Raw genomic sequence first — 24,847 nt, 5'->3', positions numbered from 1 at the left:
GCAGCGCTGGCGGACCACCCAGCCTCTGCTCCGGAGGGGTCCCGCGCCCTTCCCCAGAAGCGCGCTCCTCACGTGGGGAAAGGCAGGCAGCTGGCAGGGTCTGCCCGGCTGGAGACGGTCGCAGAGCGCGCACTCCACCTGGCCCCTGCTGTGAGCCCCGTGGACGCGGAGCTGAGGGGCTCCCCGGGGAGCGCGGGGCCCCTGGCGCGCCGCCCGCTTTCAGCACCAGAGGCCGCGGACAGCTCCCAGCCCCGAGGGCCGCGCTGTGGGTCCCTCGCCCTTGGACTCTTCCCCGAGGCCTGGGGTGCCCCCCACGGCATAAATCAGGCGTGTGAGCCCCCGCCCCCCTTCCCTTTCAACGTGGAGGCCGGAATGCAGAGCGAAGGAAAGAATTCATCACCTTTTGTTTAACAAAGCATCTCATTAACGAACCCCCCACTTAGGAGGCAATAATATTCACAATTTTTACACCCGGTCTGGACAGTTTCTCTGGGAAAGATGGGAAAAGAGGATTGGTTTAAATAAATCGTTTCCACCACAGCATGTCCTTTCTTAATTAGCTGTCTCTTTCCAACAATGGCTTGGTGGCCTTGAGCAGAGTCCAGATCTCTCTCTCTCTCTCTCTCATCCCCACCCCCACCCTTCCTTTTGAATCCCCGTTGTGACTAACACACACACACACAAACGCACGCGCGCACACACAGAGCCTAAAGCTAGCCAGTGGTTTGCTGGCTTTTGTAAAGTGATTCTGCCTCTGAGGACCACACTCTTCAATACACCACCCTCCAGGAAAAAAAAAAAAAAAATGTCTTAGTGGCACATATTGAATTGTTTATCCAAGACCAGGATTTCATATCCTGTTTCCTTCACTGGCTTCAAACACAAAGTGTGTGCGTGCTAATTTTTAAGACATTTTATATTGCTTTTCCCAACTCCACACTATGGCCAGCCAGCATATATTTTTAATTAACTTCAGGCCACCGCCAAATTAAAGTCAACCGATGTACTACTACTTCAGAAGGCTCATTAATAACCATGCTGGTCTGACTTTGAGCCTCTGAGTCATCGGGAAGGAGTGAGGGTAACCGATGAGCATTGCCAGCTCTGATGGTGCATTTGGAAGCAATTGACCTTCCGCAATAAATTCTATTTTTAACGTGGAGCCCAACTTCCACTCGGGTCAGATGGAGAACCAGGCCTCCGCTTCTGATTCTGTGTTGCAAGCTAGTCCTTCTGTCTTCAGGGCAGGGAGGGAATTTGTAAATACTTGAAAGGGACTTGTTGCTACATTCTCATGCAGGGCACGTGACTCTCGGGCCATTTCGCTGTAAGGCATGAGGAAGTATGAAGTGTAACTTGTTTTGGAAGAAGCTTCTTATTGTCTGAGATAAGCACGTGGGGAATAATTGTGAGTACGTGCGAAGACTGCAGAGCCCGGGTGTAATTTCTTTTCTTTTTCTCTTGAATTAATAAAGCAAATTGAACAGTGCTCAGTACGACTCAGATCTGCGGCTTCCTCTAGTCTCTAATGTGCGTTGCTCTTGGGTTCATTTAAAGGCCGTTTTCATTACCGATCTGCATTCTTTCCCGTGGAGTTTTGGCTGCCCCCGCCAGGGGCCACCTCATTCAAGCTTGAGGGGTTTTCCTGTGTGTTCGTGGCTAGGTTAGACGCTAAAAAAAAATAATAGTAATGTTGTATTCCTTTCCTCTCTCTTCCAAGGCAAGAGGGTGTTTCGTGATCAGAGTGGCTTGTGTTCTGGTTTTGCTCACAAGTTCACCCCCGCTCTTCAAAAGGGCTCAATTTTCCTGGTCTCCCTACGGGGCCCACAATTTCTGCAGACGTCCACTAGGGGCACTCAAAGCTGTAGTTGGTGGCGAGGGCAGGGGAGGTGTGTGCAATGCCAGAGGTCAGCGGAAGGGAGCTCTCAGCAGCTTGGAGCCCGATCGGGCCCTGCCATCGCCTCCACCCTCCCTCTTTCTGCTTACCGCGACTGATTCCCGTTTCTCAAAGAGAAATGATTGGTGACACAGCATATGCAGTGCAGAAGAGGAAGGAAAGAGGGCAGGGGGATGCTCCAAGGAAGGCATCATTGGAACACAGGGTCCAACTGCCCTTTTCATACGAGTCTGTGGTTTCTTCATGGAGCCAAGTGACAAAACGCCAGAGAGGCCCTGGCGAGGCTGCTGTGGGGAGTTTGGCTGAGCTGGGCGCTAGAATTAGATTGATAGGGTCCTGGAAAAGAACGGCTGTGGTTTTGTTATTAGAGCGATCGCCATCCAGCGTCGTTATTGATGAGCGTGTGACCCTCAGCAGGGCTGTCTCCTCTGAGCCTTCATTTCGCCATCTGTGGAACGGAGGGCCGGGGAGGGGTGGATGGTCCCAGCCTGGAGGGAAGGTTGTAATGGTTCCGTAACATTTCTGTGTAAGGTGCCTGGCACATAGTAGATGCTCAAGTGATGTTACCCCTCTTCCTCCCCCCGCTTTCCAAAGAGCAAATGGCGCCTCGTCAGAGGTGCCAAGAAAGAAAATCCATGAACCTGGTGCGAACCAGATGTTACCACGAGTATCTGGCTAAGGTGGGCCACAGCAGAAGGGCCGGCGGTGGGGCGAGTGAGTAGCTGCGGCGGCTCTCTGCTGCCTGTAGCAGGTGGGGACTTTTCATTGCCTGGCACAGACTCCTTTCCTTTCCAGGCCTTCGCACTGTATCTCTTTGAACCTCGGCGTTACCATCAGGAAGCAGCATTCAGGGCGCTGGAGCTGTAGGGTGGCAGGTTCATGATTGGAAAGAAGACAGAAGCTGACATAAGACGCCCGCTCATTCATTCATTTCTTTAACATTTACCGAGCACTCCCTGTGCGTGCTGCCAGCCCCGTGTTGGGTGCTGGAGACAGAATATTACGATGAGGCCCCTGTGCCAGTAAAGGGCAGGCTAAGGAGAGAGAGCTGCAGGGGAACCACCAGTGTCCATGCCGCGGGATACAGGCTTGAGAGGGAGATACCAGGGTGCTCTGGGATCCCACAGGTGGGTGTGTTCAGTTCTGGCCCCAGGTTGTCAGCGAAGGTTTCCCTGAGTAGATAGCATTGGCCCTGAAGGGGTGTGACAGGGACCAGCAGCCTGAGAGGAGGTTTCTGCAGTGGGGCAGTGAAGATCCCGAAAGAGAAGACTTCTTTAAGGACACATGACGCACCCGTGGGATTGGAGAGAGGGGAGCAGGGCCGAGTGGGGGGGAAGGTGGGCAGGCGCACAAGCTCACGCGTGAAACGGACCACTCGACCCGCCCGTGTGCTCGCAACCCCTGGGCGCCCTGGGCTGGGAGCTGGAACAAAGGCCTGCGAGCCGCGGTGTTCGCTGCTGTCCACTAGAGGTTGTGTGACACTGAAGGAATCCCCTCTGGAGACCGCCACCGAGTTGCTGAGAACAAACGCGGGGTAAACGCTGCTTTAGTGGATTTGCATATTTGCATAATCCCCTGGTGACTGTAGCTCCTCAGAAGCCGCCCTTTGGTGGTGGCGAAGGTGGGGGTGGGGAAGAGCAGGGCTGCGTTTAGGGGACAGTAAAAGGGTGAGGAGTTCAGAGGAGGTCAGAGGTTTACAGTTGACCCTTGAACAACATGGTCCTTAGGACCCCTGACCTCTCCACCCCCCAGCAGTAAAAAATCCAAGCATAACTTTTTTTTTTCTATCCTCACCCAAGGATATTTTTTCCATTGCTTTTCAGAGAGAGTGGAAGGGAGGGAGGGAGAGAGAGAGAAACACTGATGTGAGGAAGACACATCGATTGGCCGCCTCTTGCACGAGCCCTGGCAGGGACCAGGGATCTAGCCTGCAGCCAAGGCACATGCCCTTGGCCAGAATCAAACCCGGGACCCTTCAGTCTGCGGGCTGACGCTCTAACCACTGAACCAAACCAGCCAGGGCCAAGCATAACTTTTGACTCCCCCAAAACTTAACTACTAAGAGTCAATTGATAATCGATAACAGAAACAATTAACAAGTTTTGTATGTTACATGCGTTATACACTGTGTTCTTACAATAGAGTGCGTAATAGAAAAGAAAATGTTATTAAGGAAATCATAACAAAGAGAAAGTCCATTTATGATACTATACATATTTATTGAAAAAATCCACATATAAGTGGACCGACACAGTTCAAACTTCAGGGAGGTAGATGCTGGCACGGAAGGCTCAGGACCCCAAAACACCGCTCCCTGATATTTTCATTTTATTGAGGAAGGAGACCGAAAGACAGGAAGGGACTGACTTACTCAAGGTCCTATTGCAAGTGAGTGGCAGAGCCAGGACTCGAACCCGACTCCTATCTCTGACTCCCATTCTAGAGTGACTCCCCCTCTTTTAAGAACACCGGAATCCCTGCTTTCCTCAAGTGTATGTTCTGAGACCCAAAGAGATGTGGCAATGGAATCCTTCAGGGCACCCGTCTCCATTAAAGCCACGGCACCCGTTACCCAGATCGGGCAGATCCGTTACGCGGCCATGGCACTGGTGACGTAAAACTTGCCCAGTAGAAGCTGAAGTCAAGCCATAGCTCCCTCCCCTGCCGACTTGGCGCCTGAATCTTTGAGGCGCCAGTGGACCAGCTAGCACCTGGGAAAGGTGCCACCCAAGCAGATGGCTCGAGTCAAGCAAGCAAGAGTCCACCGTGGAGGCTGGGGAGGCTCGGGTGCCAGGCCAGGAGCCCCTCCTGAGCTCCCTTGCTCTCACCGTGGGTTGTGGAGAGTGGCTGATCGAGAAACCCAGCGGGAGGGGGCGGTGAGAGCCAGGGGGGGTTACATGAGGCTTACAAGATGTGCTCAGGGCAGCCTTGGGCAGTAGTAGCTGGACACCAGGAGGGTCCAGGGGCCCGAGGTTAGAGCGCCGTGAGTGGTTACAGTCTAATATACGGGATCTGGAGCTCGGGATAAGCCTTACAGGGATGAGGGGTGGGTCTGAGCCTCTGGGTGACAGTTTCCTTGTCTGGTCTCAGCCCTTCCCAGTTTGGAGTGGACACGTGCCAAAGCTTAGCATCATAAATCGGTGAGTCCGGGATGCCGAAATGGAACACTGGCCCAGGACCAAGAGCCCAACTGGGCAAGGCAGTGCAGCTTAATAAAGAAAGCAGACGCTGGAGTCAGAGAAATATCGGTTCCAACCTAAGCGTGTGATCTTGGACAAGCCACTTACCTCGGAGGTGATGGTGGTGGAGGGTGATGACGATGATGGCGATGATTTGCTATTGCTGTTGTCACTCTGAGCTGATTTTCTGATTCTGAGATCACTGCTGGCTTCCAAGAGAGGAACCATTATTTCTTGTGGTTGGATAGAACAAAGACGCACTCAGGATAGTCCAAGAAAACAGAGGGCTTGCTTGAAGAGCAGCCCAAATATTGGGGCAAGGATGTTCCGGGGACCGGCTCCTCTCTTCATTTCTATTCCATGGCTTCTATTTCTCCGTCAGCAGTTGCTTCTGGCTCCCTCTCCATTGCCTACCTTCTGCTCACTCGCCGTAGATCTCTCTCATCACCTGCATGTGGGCCTCCGCGGCTCCTCCAGCTCAAACTCTGCGTGTGGCATGACTAGCCACTGGTCACATGTGGCTGTTCCATTTTAAAGCTGAACTAATTAAAATTAACTTAGAATTTGAGTGCTTTAGGCCCACTAACCACATTTCAGGTACCCGGTGGCCAGGCGTGGCTAGTGGCTGCCACATGGGACAGCGCAGAGAGAGCATTTCTGTATCGACAGCAAGTCCTACTGGACAGCGCTGCTCTCGGCGTCAGGACGTCGCTCCGAACACGCAGCCTCTCCCTGGTTCGGCTCCCGAAAGGAGCGTGACTTCTCCCACGCAGGTCGTAGGCGGGTGGTTTGTGCTTAATCCAGTCGCCTGTGGCGGGCGAGCTGAGCATGCCATGGGCGTGACACGGGGCCACTCAGGTATAGGCTTTGGGTTGAGTAATCACTGCTAATGACATACTCTGGTGGCCTTGAAGGCCGCTTCCCCACCCCTTTTAATTTGCTAGGATGTGGCTCTGGAACTCTTGCCAGCCCATCCATACTCATCCAGGCGCCTCACTGGTAAACATCCAAGAGAGAGGCAAAGAATCGCAATGCGTAACTGTGGACTTTGTCTCCTTTCCTCCCAGGACAGTGAGACAGTCTTGGGGTCAAGAGTTGACTCTTTTTTAAAAATTGCATTTAGCGAGAGAGGAAAGGAGAGAAAGAGAGAGAGATTTGTTTTTCCACTTACTGATGCCTCATTGGTGGATTGTTGTATGTGCCCTGCCTGGGGATCGAACCCGCAACCTTGGCGTACCGGGATGACATTCTAACCAACTGAGCTACCGGCCAGGGCCAGGGTTGACTTACTTTCTGTCTCTTCTCAGCTTGAGGGAATGAATGAATGAAATGAATTCTTTGGCCACAAATGACTCAAATTTGGGGAGCACAGGACACAAAAGCATTTGCAGAAAATGCACAATCTTTACCTCGTTTGGATAAACTTAGGCAAAAATAACTTCGGGTAGGAGTATCTGAGGGGGGGTCGTCCTAAACTGGTATCTTTAGGCATTAAAAGGTGATCTTTGAAAATCAGGCTGGAGTCAAAAGGCAAGAGGAGCTTCAAGACAGGGTCCCGGGGGCCCTCCCCCTCCTTGTGAAAGTTCCTCGGGAGTGAGTGACGACAGTGCTTTTGGGAGCAACAACGGAGATCAATGGGAAGAGGATGCGCGCCCGCAAACGCGTGGCTGTGGCTTCCGTAACAGGCCCTTGTATGATGTCGCGGTCTCTGCGAAGCTTTCTTAGTCCCGAGCCGGGGGAGGAGTGTTTGAAGGGGGTACTCGGAGTCAGCTTGCCGAGCGTGGTGGACTCAGCGGTGGGTTAGGACTGAGACGGGCCGATCGTGGACCCCAACTCAGCCGTCCCTGTGTCGTGTGATGCTGGAGGGAGTCACCTGACTCCCAAGCCTCAGTTTCCATCTGCAGAACGAGAGTAGAACGCTTCCTCGGCCTCGCTCTGCAGGGTGCATTGTAAGCGTGCGAGGCACGGGGCCGCCTCCCTGCACAACTCCAGGAGGAGCTGTTTATGTGCAGTGAGTGCGAGTGCCCCCCCCCCCCACGTTCAACAGGGCACAGCCTCTGCAGCTGTCTGGCAGCCCGGGACCTGGAGGTGTGCCACTCAACTGCAAAGTGATCAGCAAAGGGAGAGGGAGAAAGAGCTCCTGCAACTTCTCATTCCCTAAATTCTCCTGATCAGGCCCCCCCCTCCACCCCCACCCCCCCTTCTAGTGGGTTTACCACGTTGTAGAGCTAATTTGAGCCAACCACCTCGGAAATGAATGCAAAATATGTAGAATCAGGCCTACTGTTCCTGGGCTTCAGGAAGGAAGATTTGCCTAATTTATGGCATAAATAAAAAATGATGTGCCCAGGCTAATTTGCATACTTTTACTTCAGTTGAGGTTAAAAACAACATTTTGCTGTTGCCACTGCTTTTAGGGAAAACCTCAGACCTCTCTTGTTATCCTAATGTGTAAATTTAGGCAAATTACTTAACCTCTCTAGGCCTCCATTTCCTCAACTGTGAAATGAGAATGCGAGATGGATCACATCACGGGACCGCAGTGACAAGTCGAGTTGACCTGGTAAAATTCATAGAATAGTAGTTGGTGCATAGTAGGAGCTCAATAATTATAGTAATACATATAATATATGATAAAATATGTCATCATCATTCATTAAAAATGTATCTAGTCCTGCAAGGATGTGGTATCACTGTGTGCCCAGCCAGGGCCTAACCCACGCTAGCTCATAGCAGGTGTCCAGTCGTGGGATGCATGAGCCAATGGATTATCATCACCATTAATCACTGGCCCACAGATGCAGATATTTAAAACCCCTTCTAGACTGTGACATCCTCTAAGACAGGGACTGTGTCTCATTCGGCCCTCAATCCCCACCACTTAACAGTACATCTAACAGAAGCTCAATATAAATGCAGATTTGTTGAATGGATGGACGCTGCAATGTAATTATTCTTAATTAGCGTGCAGGAAATGCTTGTGAGTAGCAGCCATGGTTGTCTTCCTCACAGACTAAGAACTCCTCAGGTCTGTGTCACCAACATCCAGCTCAGAGCATGGCACGCGGGGCAGTCAGCAGGTGTTCAGTGGCGTATGGCCACGGCCAAGAGCTCGGGTGTCACCGAGACCCGAGTCTGAGTCCCAGCTTTATCACTTACTAGCTGCATAACCTCGGTCAAGTTGTACGTGCTTTATGAAAACAAGGATGGGCCGGGAAAACGACTGGGCTTTTTTCATCTGGTTGATAGGAGACGCAAATACGGAATTTTCCATCAAGAGCTCAGCACAGTACCTGACACAAATTAGATCCTCAATATAGATACTACTATGAATAAATGAATGGATGACCTTTCCCAAGAGCCTTGATAGAGAAGAGGGACTCGGTGTAGAATAACTGGCCGGGACAGAATTCACAGTTGCGGGAGTCCCACAGATAATACGTTCAGTGGGAGATCGGAGAGGAGCATCGATTTTACGGCAACCACATGGGAAGGCTGCTTCCCAATTTGAGGTAGTTTATTATCTTGGTTCGTAAAGTGGAGGCTAGGCTTCACTGACGGAGTCTCGCTCAATTATTAGCAGAACTACAAAGGCCACTATCATAGCCATTTGATTATAGATAAAGCGGTTGAGGCTCGGATGGCTAAACAGTGGTGGCTTAGGACCCATTCATTCATTCATTCATTCATTCATTCATTCATTCAAGAGTTACTTTCCCTGCCTTTGAGACCTGTCCCAGGCACTTGGTAGGAGCTAGAGATACAACAAAGAATAAAACATGTCCTTGCCCTCAAAGAATTTAACATCCAACTATTCTTCGAACTCAGGTATGACTCAGAAATGCAAGTTCTTTGCTCTCTCCTCTCTCATGTTTCCCTGATGACTTCCAGGCAGGGGGCAGCTCCCTCCAAGGGCCCAGGGTGTGAGCGGTGAATTCCCAGGGCCACTGCCTGTAGTCCTGGTTGATATCTACACAAAGCAAACTGGTTGGGTCTCGTCCACCCTCATTTCTAGAAAAAAAAATTAGGTGACGCTCTTTAATAGGCCAAATAAATGTATCCTTCTAAGGGAACCTTCCATAACCATCCCCGACGTCATAGGGACAGGCGAGAGAACGCCAGCGGGGGCCTGCTGAGAGCAACGTCACTGGCTTCATTTATGGTCACAATATGTTGGCAGAAAATACATCCTGAGCAGAACTGCAGAGGATTATATAGAGGTACCTGGATGTGTGTATATACATAATTAATCTACCCACTAGTCCCATAAAGCATAAACTTGGACAATCAGTTAATGAGGTTTGGCCAAAAACAAATGAATTCTTTCGGGCCGTGGGGTAGTTTTATTCAAGTAGTAATAAAAATAGTCGTTTACTTGTGCGGAGCATGTGACAGAGGATATCCATTACTGTATTAGATTGTTACAAACAACTCTGAGGGGCTGGTGATATGGAAATTAGTCCTATTTTTCAGATGAGGAAACTGAGAGTCAGAGAGGCTCCATGATAAAACAGCTCCTTGGCCTTGATTTTTTTTTTCTGCCGTTGATGTTTTGGAAGAGTACTGGCCCATTATTTTGAAGAATCACCCTCAATTTGGGCATATATACTTTGAGTTCTTACAAAATGGCACCATGCCATCAATACTGGCCTGTAACTTGCTTTTCTCCTTCTTGGGCCTTTTTTTGGTAATTGGAACAAGGTTCTGAATTTTCCCAGCTGGGCTCTCTTCCCCGGCCCCCTCCCTTCCATTTCCTGTACCCTGTACCCCTTCTGGGATCCCCTCCCAGATGCCTCTCCTCCCCTCTGTCCCTCACCATGCTTCCCTGGCCTGAGGCTGGCACCCCTGCTATAGTAATGAGGCTGAGCTATTCTTAGTTTTTGTTTATGCATCTGTCTTTCCCACCAGGCTTGGGAAAGTCACTGATTCAACCACAAACAGCAAATATTTAATGAGTGTCTACTGTGCAGGCTCTGCTCCAGGCACAGGAACAAAACCCAACAGGGCCAGCCCTCAAAGAACTTACACTCAGTGATCTTTCATTCATTCACCCATTCAGCACACTCATTCATTCAACAAATATGCATCAACAGGCCATGTGCTGGGCTGTTCGCCTGCAGCACTCTGATCCCTCAATATTTGTACAATGAGGTACAAAGAGCAGCCCACCCTTGCAATGAGAGAGAAAAGGTTGAGCTTGTTAATCTGAGATTAGTAAATAATTTAAAGAGTTTCCAAAGAATTTCAGATGTTCTCATGGGCACCATGTACTTAAAGGAGTTAAAAAGGGAGCCGGGGACTCTGAGAGCAGCTCTAACCTCAGAGAGCAGGAGCTGAGTGGGGATCCCTCACACTGCCCATGATCCAAGCCCCTCCGTATGACCTCATGTAACTCCTTGGCATGGACTAGCAGAAAGATCATCCGATCGAGAGTCAGAGATCTGCATTCTGGAGCTGACACAGCTGCCAAAGTTGTGCTGTGTGACCTCGGGCCCATCTCTGTCCCTCTCTGGGCCTTAGCTTCTCTATCTTTGCATGTAGTGGCTTGTGCTGAATCAGTAGTTTCCAAAATGGACTGTGAGTTAAAAATCCCATGGGGAGCTTTTAAAAACAGACACTCAAGGTGCACCACGCCTATTGCCTATGAAGCTCCACATACTCCTACCAAGGATTTCTGATGCATCAGTAAACTGTGCCTGGATTATCTGACCCCTAAACCATGACCTTTTATGATTCCTTTGTCCCTGATCATTATGTTTCCCACTTATATGCCGGGCAGATGCTGAGCCCGTTACTCACATTATCTCATTTAAGCCACATACATAATAGCCCAATGGGGTAGAGACGATTATCCCCATTTTACAGCAGTAGCCACTGAGGCTTGGAGAGATCAGTGACTTGTTCCAGGTCACACAGCTCTAGTAAGACCCAGAGCTATGATTTGTGAGTCTGAGCGACCTGAAAAGAATTCACTGCCTCTGTGGCGTGGGTGGGAGTGGAAGTCTACTCATCATGTTCCCAACCTGGGGACAGTCCAGGTTTCCCAGAACCTCTCTTCCTTGAAAGTCTAGTTAACTCTTTTATTTTTTTCAAATGATAGGAGAAAGTTTGTTTAGAAAGTCACAGCGGTAGAAAAAGTGAGCCAGCTGGGCTGCGTGGGTTCAGGAAACAAGTTACAGAGGCAAAAGAAGGGCCCTTGGAGCTTAGGGAAAAAGAAAGGCAGAGAGAATGCACCTGGAGGAAGGAGAGCAGGAAAGACTCGGGCAGGCTCCAGAGAGAGAGCCAAATAAATGTACCCGTATAGCGTGTGATGGATCATGCGCGGCTCCCTGTGAGCCAGGCACAGGTTGGCTGTGCATGGGGACGCCCCCCTGACGTGACTGATTGCTGCCGTCAGCCCTCTATTCTGCTACTATGTTTGCAAGACAGGCTGAGCCAGGGACATGTCAGCACTCAGGTTCCAACTCTGGGCTTGGCCAAGGATAAGTCACCGGAGTTTGGGGCATTTGAAGACCTAACAAAAAGCCGCAACAGCGAAGGAAGTGAGCAAAATGAAGTCACCAGGTGGCTGGCCCCAGATCCCATAGGGCAGGGAGGCTGCCAGAAGATGTTGAGTTTATTCTCAGGTCCTTAGAAGCCACAGTAAGCAGGGAAGTGGCCTGTTCTGGCTTGATAACAATGACTATAACATGGGGGGGGGGGGGGATTATTTAGGAGGCCCTGGGAGACAGGACTTGAAGGAGTTGATCCCATCCCTTCACTGTCCCCATGAGGCAGGCTCACCTGTCTCCTACCTCCCAGCTAAGGTCTGGAACCATCGAATTCCAGCCTGCCCAGGCCACCCCTGCTGACACAATTTCTCCCCAACCACATGGAAGGGAGCTCTGTGCTCTGAGCCTGCACAGAAATCCACAGCTTTCCCATCCCTTGACCCTTCTGCTATATTTAAAACCTCCAGCTCATCCACTGACTTGCCCCCTCCAGCCGGGTCTGGTGCTTTAAAAGGCTTTCTTTGTCTTCCCTGTAGTGGCTAGAACTCGGAGAAAGCGACAGAGAAGGGAGGTGAAGAATATAAATTTGGACAAACGATGATTAAATCCACCCTTCCCCTCCTCCCCAACCCTGGTCAGACTGTACCAAATGGATCTTTTATATATTATTACCAGTGACTCTCAGTTTAATATAGGCCCAACATTGCTGGGTAAATTAAATGACATTTATAATACAGCTTAACTATAAAAATGTGCTTGGGGCAGAAATTAGACATACCCAGCCTTCTCCAGCAAAAGACATTTTTACAAATGCATGAGCACCTGAACCAATTTGGAGGCCCTGTCATTTTGATTTAGAGCCGGGGAAGTGGGGCCAATCCCAGAAGAGGAGAAACAATTGTCTGGGTGAGAGAGATTTTCAAGTTCTGGTTCTTATCGCTAATCTGCCTTGGACTCCAAAGCATCACGTAGAGAAGATGGTTGGCTCATGAGTGAGAGCTAGGACCCTTCCTCACCTGCATAGCCCATAAATCCCATATGACTTCCACACGCTCTCTTCCAGGCAGCCTTCCCTACTCCTCTAAGTTGGGTTAGGAACATCTCATTGAAGCACTTCTATTCACTTTGTTTCAGTTAGCTATTGCTGCATAACAAGCGCCCCCAAAACTTAGCAGTTTAAAATTACAACCATGTATTTGTCATCTTGCATGATTCTCTGGTTTGCCTGGGCTCATCTTAGAGAGTCTTCTGGTCCACGTGGTCTTAAACTGGGCTGCAAGGGCCAAGGGGCTCACCCATATGTCTGATAGCTTGAGCTGCTTCTCACCTGAGCACCTCACTTTTCCCTCCTGTGGCCTGTCCATGTGACTTGCGCTCCTCCCAGAATGGCAGCTGGATTCGAAGAGGAAGTGTTTCAAGAGCCAAGGCAAAAGCTGAAGATCTTTTAAGGGGCAGCTTCAGAAGTTGCACGTCGAGTTCTGTTGATCAAAACTAGTCGCAAGGCCAGCTCAGATGCAAGGGGAGGGGAAATATAGCTCACTCTTGATGGGGGGAGTGGGGGGAGTGGCAGAGACTTGTCCTGATTCATGATCTAGCGTGTATCGTGCTGTTCCCACGTGCTTGGCAGCTGCTATGGTAGCCACTCACCGCTCTATACTCAGTTGTCGATTTGCACCTGTGTCTCCTTGTGCAAAGGGAGCCCTATCTCATTCATTTCAGGGAAAAAGAGGTGCTATTGGTTCAGGTTCAATAAAGACACCACAGCCCTGTGTGGTATTCTTAACCCAGGAAATTATTTTGAAATATTGCGGGAATCTAAGGACCTACATTATATTCTTTTATACTAGCCGCAGTAATAATAACAGCAGCAGTCATAATGATGATTAATAGTGGTAAGTATTAACAGTAGTATAATTCCTGCCGCTCCAGTACTAATAACTGTACTACGCCTTAGACTTAAGCAGCGTTCAGCCACTTAAAAGCATTTTTATTTCTGTTATCTTACTGCTATCCAACGATCTTGTGAAACGCCCCAGGAGGACTTTTATTCTCATCTAAAGTTGATAAATGAGGAAACTAAACCTGAGACGGGATGAAAAACTTATCATAGCTCAATCATAATGGATACCATTTATTGAAGACCTACTATGTGCCTAGCAATGTAACTTACATCAACAATTCCATTCCCTTCTCATGGCAGCGGTGTAAGGTAGATGCTATTGTTGCCACATTATACACATGAGGAGACTGAGGCTCCGACAGGTGAAGCCCTTTACTTGCCAGTTTTCTGGCGGGGATTTGCTTCTGGGTTAGTCGAACTCATGAGGCCATGACTTTTGCCACAATGCTAAGCTGACTTCCTCCCACGTCTTCACTTTCTAATCACTGTGAGCTGAGAAAACTCACATGAAATCGTGTGCAAAGTCAGGACGAGGGATTCTTCTGTGAATATCTTCTGTCAGCTTTAAAGCCCATCCTTTGCAGCATCTTTGACCTTGGGAGCTTTCGTTCTTGACCTGCTCTTAAGTCTTTGTAGCGTCCACGTGGCTGAGGCTCCGAGGAACTAAGCATCCAGATAAGCAAGTGGTTGCATGTATGAAGTTCCATGAGGTCACTGAGATGTGCAGAGAAAGCTAATTCTCCCGGGGATTAAGTCATTTTGAAGTTGTAAGTTAAGCACTTAACGGTAGCAAACATGTATATCGTTCAGCATCTCTGATAAAACCCCATCAGCTGGTAATTTTGCAAATTCTAAAAGGTAAGAGAGTGCAGGTTAAGCACGCTGATTTGGAGGCAGGCCACCTGGTCCAGATCTCACCTTGGCCACATCAGATATATAATCTCGGGCAAGTTATTTACCTCTTTATGCCTCAGTTTCCTCATCTTTACAAGAGATTTATAATAGTGCGTATTTCACAGGGTTGTGGAGAAGACTAAGTAGGCTAATGGATGTGCTGTATAATCAGACTTGATCTGTGAGCTCGTCTTCTGAGTAATTATTGGGGTGGAGTGACATAGGACCTGATTGGCCAGCCCTGTGCTCCCCCAACATATTGCGAGTGAGGGATGGGGGCTTCTCGAAGGAAAACCAGAATGCCGTCAGGGAGAGGACAGCCACGGAGAAACCCGGTACGCTAGGGAACCAAGGACCCCTTTTATCCCCACCATGGCTCCGTTGATACCTGAAGGACTCAGGAAGGGACAGAGTGTGTGCTAAGAATGAAAGGCCACGAACATGGATGAAGCAGGTATGATTCCCCACGGCAGGGTCTACAAGGTAGCTGGAGCCAGGCAAGACCCGGGGCTGGCAAGGCAGAGACCTGCCAGTTCGGCAGTGAGCTGTCACCAGCGGTGAAACGCTTCTCTATAGATACGCAGGGTGTCCGAGAGACAGGCGTGGGCCAGGTGTCTCCGGGGGGGAAACATTTAAGCAGCCACCTCCTGTCGAATGAGAAACAACGAAAATATGCCATCAGCTAAGTCCCTTCCTTTCTCGGACCCTCAGTTTCTTCCTCTGTCAAATGAGCGAGTTGCGCTAGAGGATCTCTGGGGACCCTTTCAGTCCTTGTACTTGAGGAAGTGTGACAAAATTTCAATGGCTTTAATGACAGCTTCAAAGCGAGGAGTCGGGGCACATCCTCTAACTCAGGGAGTGACATCGAGCAAGTAACTTCATCCATCACCCATCCACCCGTCCATCCATCCGTCTGTCCGTCCACTCATGCATCCCTTCCCCCTGTTCATCCACCTGTCCGCCCTCCTGGGTATCCGTCCAGCCTTCCTTTCATTCATTCACCTGCTGATGAGCCCACCCATCCACCCTTACGTCGCTCACCTGTCCATCCCCCCGCCCATTCATAAATTCACCCCGTGCAAGGCCACCGGGGACCTCGGTTTGCCATCAGCCGTCTTGTTTTGGAGCCCCAGACTCGTGTTATGTCATATAAGTTAAATGCATTTTTATTGTAACATGTTACAGGAAATATTGAAGTTATGCTTTTGGAATTATTTTGTTACCACAGCAACGTCCTCAATTTACATTCATCTGCAATGTCTTGAAAAATCATCAAGTACACTCAGGAAGCCTTGTGAAACGAGATTCTAACCCATCGACTCTTTTCGAGCCTAATGAAACTTTTATGAACACTAAATTTAAAAAATACTAAGGTTGACATAAGCATGTGTTACGGAGGCATTTAATTTAAGCCCTTATTAATTTTGCTTGTGCAGTTTTCTTTTACTATTTTGGAGCCAATATATTGTTTTTAGCTCTCAGCCGTTTTCACGGGCTCTTAAAAAACTTGTAGGCCTCGGGCTCTGATGGGTAAAATAAGCCCATCGCCTGGGTCCTTGACTGTCCTTTCTGCCTTTCCCGGCTCCTAGATGAGTGAAGGGAGGGAGGTCACACGAACGAACTATCTGGTCACCCCAAGATTGCGTGATGCGTGAATCATAAGGCATCGCCACAAAGAGATTTCTTCACAGTTAGCCTCCACCCCTTTAGGCATTTCTGTTCTAAATTAGAAACAATAATTCTAGGCTGATGAGAGAGAAAACGAAAGGCAGTTTCAAGCACCCGTCATAAATTATAATGAATACCTGCTCTGGGAAGGAGCATTTTGATTACTCTCTGAAATGGGAAATAGCAGATTTATCTTTTCTGATCACATCGGGAACATTTTTTTTTTTTTTTCCACATAAAAAGAGGTTTCAAGAAATGCGGAAAGGTTTAGGATAATGAATGCAAATTGCTCTTACAACAGCAGGGAGTTGTGAGCAGTTTGTGTGTCTTTGAACGTGGAAAAATGAGAGAATTTCCCAGGGGGAGGAAAAACCCCCTCAATTTGTCATTAGAAAATCCACGTGAGAAAAACACGGCTCGATGCCTGTGGAATGCGTATGAATCAAACCCTTGGGGAGTAGTCTGGTCCTCGCCCTTACTTAACGATGAAACAAGTACCACTCAGAGAGGGGAGGCAACTGACCCAAGGCTGCACAGCAAGTTTCGCGTCAAGGCCAAGAGCTGGCCCTGGCTTCACACTCTTTCTCTATCAAATTGTAACGCGTCTTCCAAAAACGGTGGGAAATACGTGGACGGAAAAGGTTCTCTTTGTACAATTTAATTTGTTTCTTTCTTTGACATTTTTGAACATTTGGGAGATGTGTAGGGAACGTTAAATATCCCATCGCTACCCCGCTGCACGAACAAGACCTATGTTAACAGCCAATGCGAATCTTTTCTTCCCTTTGTTACAGTTTTGAAAAGCAATTTTCTCTTTATGTTTCTATATGCTTCTCGAGTCTCTGTAATGTTTAGGTTTTCCATAGCATTCAGTTTTGCTCAATTCCCTGTAGCTGTTTGGGTCAAATTCTTCCTGGAATAATTACCATGCTGGAGAGCATGGCACTGTGTGTACTGAGCACCCAAGCTGGGTGTCCCTTTGTCAGGAACTGTGCTGGTTGTGGACGGAAAGAGGTTGTCCAGGACAGAAGGACCCCTGCCCCCAAGAGACTCAGAGGCTGATAGGGAGAATGGGTGGAGAAACAGATAATTTTGATAAATCGCAATGTGTCCTGTGATAGGAATGAGCTACAAAAGTCCAAGGATGTACCCATCAGGACTGGGGTTTGAGGAAGGCTTCTTGGAGGAGGTGGTTCCTGAGCTGAGTTCCAAAGGATGAGTAACACTTGGCAAAATGAAGATTGGCTCAGAGGAGATCATGCTCAAAGGTTGGAGGCCAGAACTCTGGGGCTGAAAGCAATCTTATCTGCAACTAGGCCATAGTCCCACAATTTCCTATTTCACAGATGGAAAAAATAAGACCTCTTTTTTAAAAGTATATATGTGAGGGTTTTTTATTTTAGAGAGAAAGGAATGGAGAGAGAGAGAGAGAGAGAGAGAGAGAAACATCGGTGTGAGAAAGAAACATTGATCGGCTGCCTCCCGTGTGCTGGGGATAGAGTATGTGCCCCGACCGGGAATTGAACCAGCGACCTTTCGGTGCACAGGATGACGCTCAGCCAACTGAGCCACACTGGCCAGGGGCCAAGGCCTCTTTGAGGCTGTTACGCAGCCTACCTCACTCTGTTGTCCTCCTTGGCCTTCACAGAAGCCAACGGTATTGTCCAAGATGGTCATCACGCAGACTTTTGTTATAACGCGTGCATCCTGGCGCTAAGGAGATGTGCACTGAGTGTGCAGGTGAATCTCTGTCCCCACCCCTGGATCCAGAAATCCTTACCTTGCCCTTGCTAGTTGGCAGGATTGGACTGCACATCACTGGCTGATCCACAGGAACTTTCACCCAGGCCAAGCTGATGATATTTGGGAATCTGCATATGAATCAACCACTGGGCAATGCATTAGGTTCTTAGAAAAGGGTTGAGGGATGATTATGGGATAGGGGGACCGCCTGGTGGTGTGTAGGAAATAAAACACAATTTTTAAGAGCTTGCACTCTGGGTCTTTACCTCTCATATCGAATCCCAGCTCTACCACTCACAAGCTGTGCAACCTGGAGCCAGTGACGGAATCTCTCTGTCTCTGTGATGGGAAAAAGAATAGTTCCCATCCGGAGAGACCTGTGTGGATACAAACCCACGTAAAGATCTTGATCGCGTGCCCCACACATCCTCGGCGCCCAACAAATGGTAGCTGTTGGCGTTATCTTAATACGAACCGAGTTGCCTCGGGCCTCCCAGAATTGCTGGGGGCCAGCTGCTTCCACTGACATATTTTTTTGACAAAGGTCTGTGCTGGACACGCAGCGATAGGGAGATGCAGGGCTGGGAGCAGCTCCAGTGGCCTGCAGAGCCTCGCAGGCACAATCAGGGATGACTCAGTGCGGGGAGTTATTTTGGTTCAGCCTTTGTCTGCCCTGCTCTGGTTGTTCAGATAACTGGACTTGGCCTGACTTTGCAAGACCAGCCGGACTGATCTCTCCTCAAATATGACCTCCAGCTCTCGAGCTACCTTTGATACGCCTGCTGCCTGTGACTGAAATGTTCCTCATGCAACCAAAGGAGGGAAGGGTGAAAAAATGTCCCCAACTCTCCGAGGTATTAGGAATTATACTGTGATGCAGAAGGCCAGCTTTGGGAGTCAGAATAAGCTCCGTTCTACTTTCGGCCTGGCCGCTGCCTCAGTCTCACCAGATCCTCTCTCTGAACCTCAGTTTACTCATTCTGAAAATGGGGATAGTAATGCCTGCCTCATTGGCTTACCACGAAGACTGAGTGAGACCAGAATAGATTGAGTGTTTGGCATTGTCTTGGGATGTCTTAAGCACTCAGTAATTTCTGGCTATTTTACTCTTATATTTATTCATTCGTTTTGAAAAAGAAATATCTAAACATCATCTATCTATGCCATGTCCCCAGAGAGATGCTGGTGATGTCGTTGCAAGCAAACAGATGTGATCTCTGCCCTCATGGAGCTCAGCCCATCAGAAGAGGAAAACTATAAGCAAGTTAAATACATGCGTGTATGTGTGAAATCACAAATAGGAATAAAAGTGCTGTGAATGCATCAACCAGCGTGCTGGGATCAGGGGGCCAGGTGGTCAGGGAGGGCCTCCCTGAGGAGGTGACCTTTGAACTAAGACCCAATGAGTGAATAGGGGTTCATCGGGCCGAAAACAAGGGAAACGGCATGTGCAAAGGCCCTGAGGAAGGGATCAGCTTGTCCTGTTGGAGTCAGAACCAAGGCCACTGTGGCTGGAGCATGGTCGGTGAGGGCAGGTGTGGTCAGAAATGGAGTGAAAGAAGCAGCCAGGCTCAGAAGACACAAGGCCTTGCAGTGGGTGTTTGGAGGCCATCTAAGCGCAGTGGGAGGGGAGCCGTTGAGTGGCGCTGAGCAGAGGAGTGAGGGCTGGGGTCTGAGTTCCACTTTGGCCACTGGGTAGAGCATGAACTTTAGAGAAAGACCAGTTGGGACGCTCCTGTAGCCATCCAGAGAGGCAACCTGGCTGCTCGCACTTGAGTGGCAGCTGGAGAAGTGGCAGGTTCAAGGCCTGTTTTGAACTGAAAGTCAACAGATTTGCCGATGGATACAATGTGGGGGAGAGGGAGCCAACAGGATGAAGGATGTCCCCCAGGCTCCCCCTTGAGCGGCTGGCTGGCTGGATCAGGTGGTACCATTTGCCGGGATAGGGAAGATTCTGGAGCTTGAGCAGAATCAGCTCGAGGGCTCCTGCAGCACTGACAGTGAATGGAAGGAATCTGTCGTCAGCGCAGTGCGCCCAGCCTCTGGACGCGTCTCACATGCTGACCCGCCTCGCTGCTGACCTAGAGGCACCGCCTCACCCCCATACACCCGGGCTCTTTCTATCACACTCCTTAGTTTATGCCTTCAAAGCGCTTATGACACACAATTATCTTGCTTATTTCTTTCTTTTCATAAGGACCCTCTATCTCCCCAACTAGAATAGAAGGTGGGTGAGAATGGGGCGCTGGACTTTCTTGTTTACCGTTGATCCCCGGGGCCTAAGGCTGGGTCTGACACGTGGTTGTTGCTCCATAAATTCTAGTTGAATAAGTAAGCATCTATATTGACATGGTGATGTGTGCATTTGACTTCTAGCGCTCGCCAGATGTTCTTCTCATGGATCTAAAATAGCCAACTGGATTCTCAGGAGGTTCTCTCCATGGGTTGGGGAAAGCCCGAGGCTGGTCCTACTGGGCAAGCTGCACGCTGCGAGGAGAGAACCGTGATTCTGGTGAGGAGAGAGCCAGGAGGGGACTGAGTGGAGGGACAAATGAATGTCATGAGCTTTCTGTTATGAAAACGGTGTGGTTGGTGGCTTTCCAGGAAGACGCAACAATGTCAATTGACTGCAGGAAGAGTTAATATCTACTTGCAGCCCAACCAACTGGACTCAGTTGCTAAGCAACTGCCTCCCCGGAGTTATATAATATGTAAGGGAAACACTTCTTTTTTTCTTTGCAAATGGAACACAGGCTTTGTAGGTGACAGGGGCTTTTCACCGTGATCTTTCTGATCTCCGGTTGACTAGGGCGAGTTAAGCATGAGAGTGGCCACGCGGTGGCTTTCCAGCCTCCCTGACCAAAGAGATGCCTTCATCCAAGATGGGATGGATTCGGACAGAGGGGAGGAAAGGGCAATCTGTTCGGTTCTTAAAGAACCTGGGGAACCCTGGCATGATCCAGTTTCCAGGGCTTTGGTGGATTGGACCAAACTTACACCTGGATTTGGGCAAAGGAGGAGAAGCTACTGCTCTACCCTGGGTTTCATCCTCTCATGGAATTATCCATCTTACTGGCCTTTGAGACTACAACCAAGTATTGAGTAAATGAGTAAGCGACTCATTCAATGATCACAATGCAGCCAGAGAGGCAGAGGGGTTCAGGGCTGAGTCACAAGCTTCGAAATCAGACAGAACTTAGTTCTAACCTGGGTGCCTGTTGGACAAATTACCTAACCACTCTGAACCTCAGTTTTTTTCATTGGGGGTGAAGAAGATGATGGTGACAATGATGATGATGATGATGATGATGAAGCCAGTCTTAAGTGCTTTGCAGGGCTGTGGCCAAGATCTAGTGAGATAATATATAGGAAAGTGCTCCAGAAAGCTATATAAATATTAATGATCACTAGAGTGATGCTAAGACTAGAACCCAGATTCAGGGGTTCTTGTGGAAGGTCATGGTGTGGACAGTGATGGCGGGAACACATATAGAGAGAGATGATGGTGGGGGGACCAAAGTAAAAACTGGTAGAGATCTCAAGGTAAGGGAAGCTCCTCTTGAAGGTGCGACTGTGACTTTTCAGGATAAGTGTCTGGTTTGTATGGTAGGTGGGTCGGGAATTGATTGACAGGAAGCCCTTCCACTAGGAGTTCTCAGCCAGGTGCCAGGACCCACCCAGATCGATGGAGCCAGAATCTGTGCTAATGGGGTCCTGAGACCCCATTTACTTCCCAGATAATTCCATAGAATATTTATGGAGAGCCTTTCCCCATGCCAGGCACTGTATTAAGGACTTTGCACTCAGTATCTCACAAAGATCTCAGGAGATGAATGCAACTACAGAGGCATAGAGAGACACATAACCCGCCCAAGGCCACACAGCTAGCAGCAGAGCTGCACCTCAGTTCTAGCCTCCAAATCCCTCTCTTAACTATCCCAACATACTGTTTCTCCAGGCACATTGATTGAAAATGTGACTTAAGGCACAATAATTCCATGTACTCACACATTTCCAGAATATTATTGTTGGGCAAAGCGAGACTCCCCTTTGCATGTTGTGTTAGTTATTAGTGATGCTGGGTCAACTACCGTGACAGAGACATCAAAATACAACTGTGGCTTAACCAACATAGACGTCTGTTTCTCCGGCAGTGAGTCCAGAGCTAACAAGGCAGATCTGGAACCATCGGAGACCTCAGCCTCCTTCTAACTCATGGCCCTGACATCAACACACAGCACCCTTCACACCCTCAGAGACAGCGGGCTCAGCTCCTCTCTCACCCAGCTGCCAGCCAGTGGGAGAGGGTACAGAGTGGTGGCACTTCTTTCCCATGGGAGGCAGATCCATCACTTGCCACTGGCCAGAACATAGCCATATGGCGACACCCAACTCTAAGGGAGGCTAAGAATTATAGGATATCCTAGATGGCCATGTCTCCAGCTACAATGGGGATGTTTTATTGCTCAAGGAAAGAGTCTGTTGGGGGCAATTAGTAGTCTCAGCTGTCCAAGTCCTAAGGGAGTTCTTTTCAAGAACCCGGGGAGACAATGGGGTGATCAGAGAGTCACTGAGAAGTCACTGAGACTTGTCATAGCAAGTCTAGACTACTGAAGACAGGATCTGGACAAGTCCTTAAAACAAGGCTCGTCTGATCATTGGGAAATGAGGAAATTGATTCCCAGAGAATGAACGGACTAGCAAACTAGCAATGGAGACAAATCAAACCATTGCCAATCACCAACCAACCTCTTACACCAATCACTGTGTAAGGGCCTGTGATATAAAAATGTAGACAAAGAACCACACACCCTGCTCTCAAATTGCCCAGGGCCTGATGCTGAGGGGGGACTATGACTAGCTCCCAACACCCGGGTGTCCTGATGTAGGCAGCCTGGCATCACCTTCTGGGCTCATCTCAAGCCTGCTTCCTCCAGGATGGACAGCCGGGGAGGGAGGGGATGTCTGGGGACTATTTAATTTGTACCTATTCATCGGAGAGGAAACCCACAATTAGATGACGCCGGATGCTACTTAATACAAAATGATAACAAGGAAGAGGCAAAGCAATCTCTTTAATTACATTGGTTTCATTTGTCTACCTGATGCTTTTGGGGAGAGTTAATTTAGTTGATTCTTTTATATGTGCGGTCCCATTACCTCTGATGTTTCCAACGCATATTTACATAGCAAAACAAGAGAAGAGAGATACAGCCAAGGCCCCAGGCAAGGGTGAATTCCTAACTGTCCGGGCAGCTTTATAGCCGCCTAGTAAATTTCCTTCTGCTAATCTGTACTCTCGGCCAGTGGCATTTATAAGAGCACCTCCACGGCCCAGGAGGTGAGCTGACACCTCTCACATGCGACCTCCTTTAACCCGCGTCTACCCTGAGCCGGGTCCTGGGCCGAGCACTTCCATGGACGGACCCCTTAAAACCTCACAATAGCTCTCTGAACTTGGGACCATTCCCCCCACTTTACAGACCAATAACTGAGTCTCAGTGGTTAAGTTACTTGGCAAAGGTCACACCGGCAGGAAGTGCTGGGCGAGACTGACACGTGGCTGGTTCCTAAGACTCCCTGGACCCTTCTTCCGTCTCCCTGCCTCATATCATCCTCTCCCCCTAGCGTATTCATCTCCTTTCTTCTAGTTTTGAAACTTTGGATGTGTGCGTGTTTGTTTGCATCTAGAGTCTGCCCTCCAGATCCATGGCTTTGCATCCCCAGATCCAACCCAACACAGATCGCAAATCTGCAGGAAAAAAATGTTCCGTGTTGCTGACGTGTGCTGTGTAGCCAGGCCTACGATGGTTGCATCTGTACTGAACACGTGCAGGCATTTTTTTTATCATCCCCCAAACAATACAGCGTAACAACAATTGACATGGCTCTTACGTCGTGTTAGGTAGTTTAAGTCATCTAGAGATGATTATATTATTACTACGACTACTACTATTCATTTCTAAAGAAGACAAAAGCCCAGAAGTCCAATTTCCTATCTTCCCCCACCCCTCTGTCTATTCCACATGTATCCCCATTTTCAAATTACATTTATTGGAGTAACACTGGTTAATAACATGCTATAAATTTCAGGTGTGCGACTTTATAATATGGCGTGTATCCCTTTAAGCAAATGGTTAAATGTCTGATTCCTATAAAAGCAGAATCTATTGATGGATGATTCCAATAAGGAAATGGAAAGGTAGCTCCCCAGCTCCTTAGCCACAGTTTGGTGCAGCTGAACAGGCATAGAGGTCCTCGCGGGTTGCCATAAATTCACGATGGCACCTCCTTTAATAGACAGCGAAGGAGGCGTCGGCTGTCTCGGGTATGTTCCTAACCTTTGCGATTGATGGATTAGGAGGCTGCCCAGCCTCCTCCCCAAAACTCTCCCTCGAGGCCACTGTCAGACACACAATCCTGAGCTAGAGGGACAGGGAGGTGACAGAGGTTAACTCTGATATTTTTCTGCCAGTAAACAATTCATCAATTTTATGTCTTACTTTCTCTGATGAGGTTAGTGGTAGAGGAGAGGGAGCATTTAATGATGATGTGGGCGGAAGGGCCGATCTGCTTACTCAATCACAGCCGCACAAAAATAGAGAAGACCTTTAGATGAGTGATCGGCCCCTGGATGATTTAGAATATTCTCTGCTCACCGTGTTATCGAGCTCGCATGCGATGACTCATTAATCACCGTTAACTAACGTTTAATAGAAATAATTTTTAAAAATTAACACCGGGCTGCAGTGATTTTCCTTAATTGTAATACTTACACGGCACTATTTAATTTTCGAGCTTGTAGTAGAGTTTCTTGTTTGCCCCTTTGCTTTCCCAAACAGCCCAAGACAGATGGTCGCTGCAGCGCCCCCTGGTGGAGCAGTGCCTAGAGTTGACACTGTGGGAAGCAGCTTGGCTGCTAATAGGTGCCTGCAACTTGGCGCCTCCACCCTTGTGATTGATTTATGAACAGTCAAGGCGTTAGCGTCTCGATCATTTCTCTAGGGCCTAGAACACTGTGGGGTACATAAGAATCCCCCAGCAGACATCTGCTGAAGCAATAAATGAAGCTGGC

The 24,847-nt window shown here is 48.9% G+C and overlaps 1 protein-coding gene across 3 annotated transcripts in view; it reads left to right on the top strand.

Annotated features, from left to right (window-relative positions):
• Window positions 1-24,847, top strand: part of SEZ6L (seizure related 6 homolog like) — a 118,796-nt gene that overhangs the window by 1,116 nt on the left and 92,833 nt on the right. The gene's annotated exons all lie outside the window — the stretch shown is intronic.

Source organism: Miniopterus natalensis, chromosome 20, assembly GCF_054644295.1.
Source record: "Miniopterus natalensis isolate mMinNat1 chromosome 20, mMinNat1.hap1, whole genome shotgun sequence".
Taxonomy (NCBI): Eukaryota; Metazoa; Chordata; class Mammalia; order Chiroptera; family Miniopteridae; genus Miniopterus; species Miniopterus natalensis.
The sequence above is the reverse complement of the archived record's forward strand: the minus strand, read 5'-3'. Positions and strand labels throughout refer to the sequence as shown.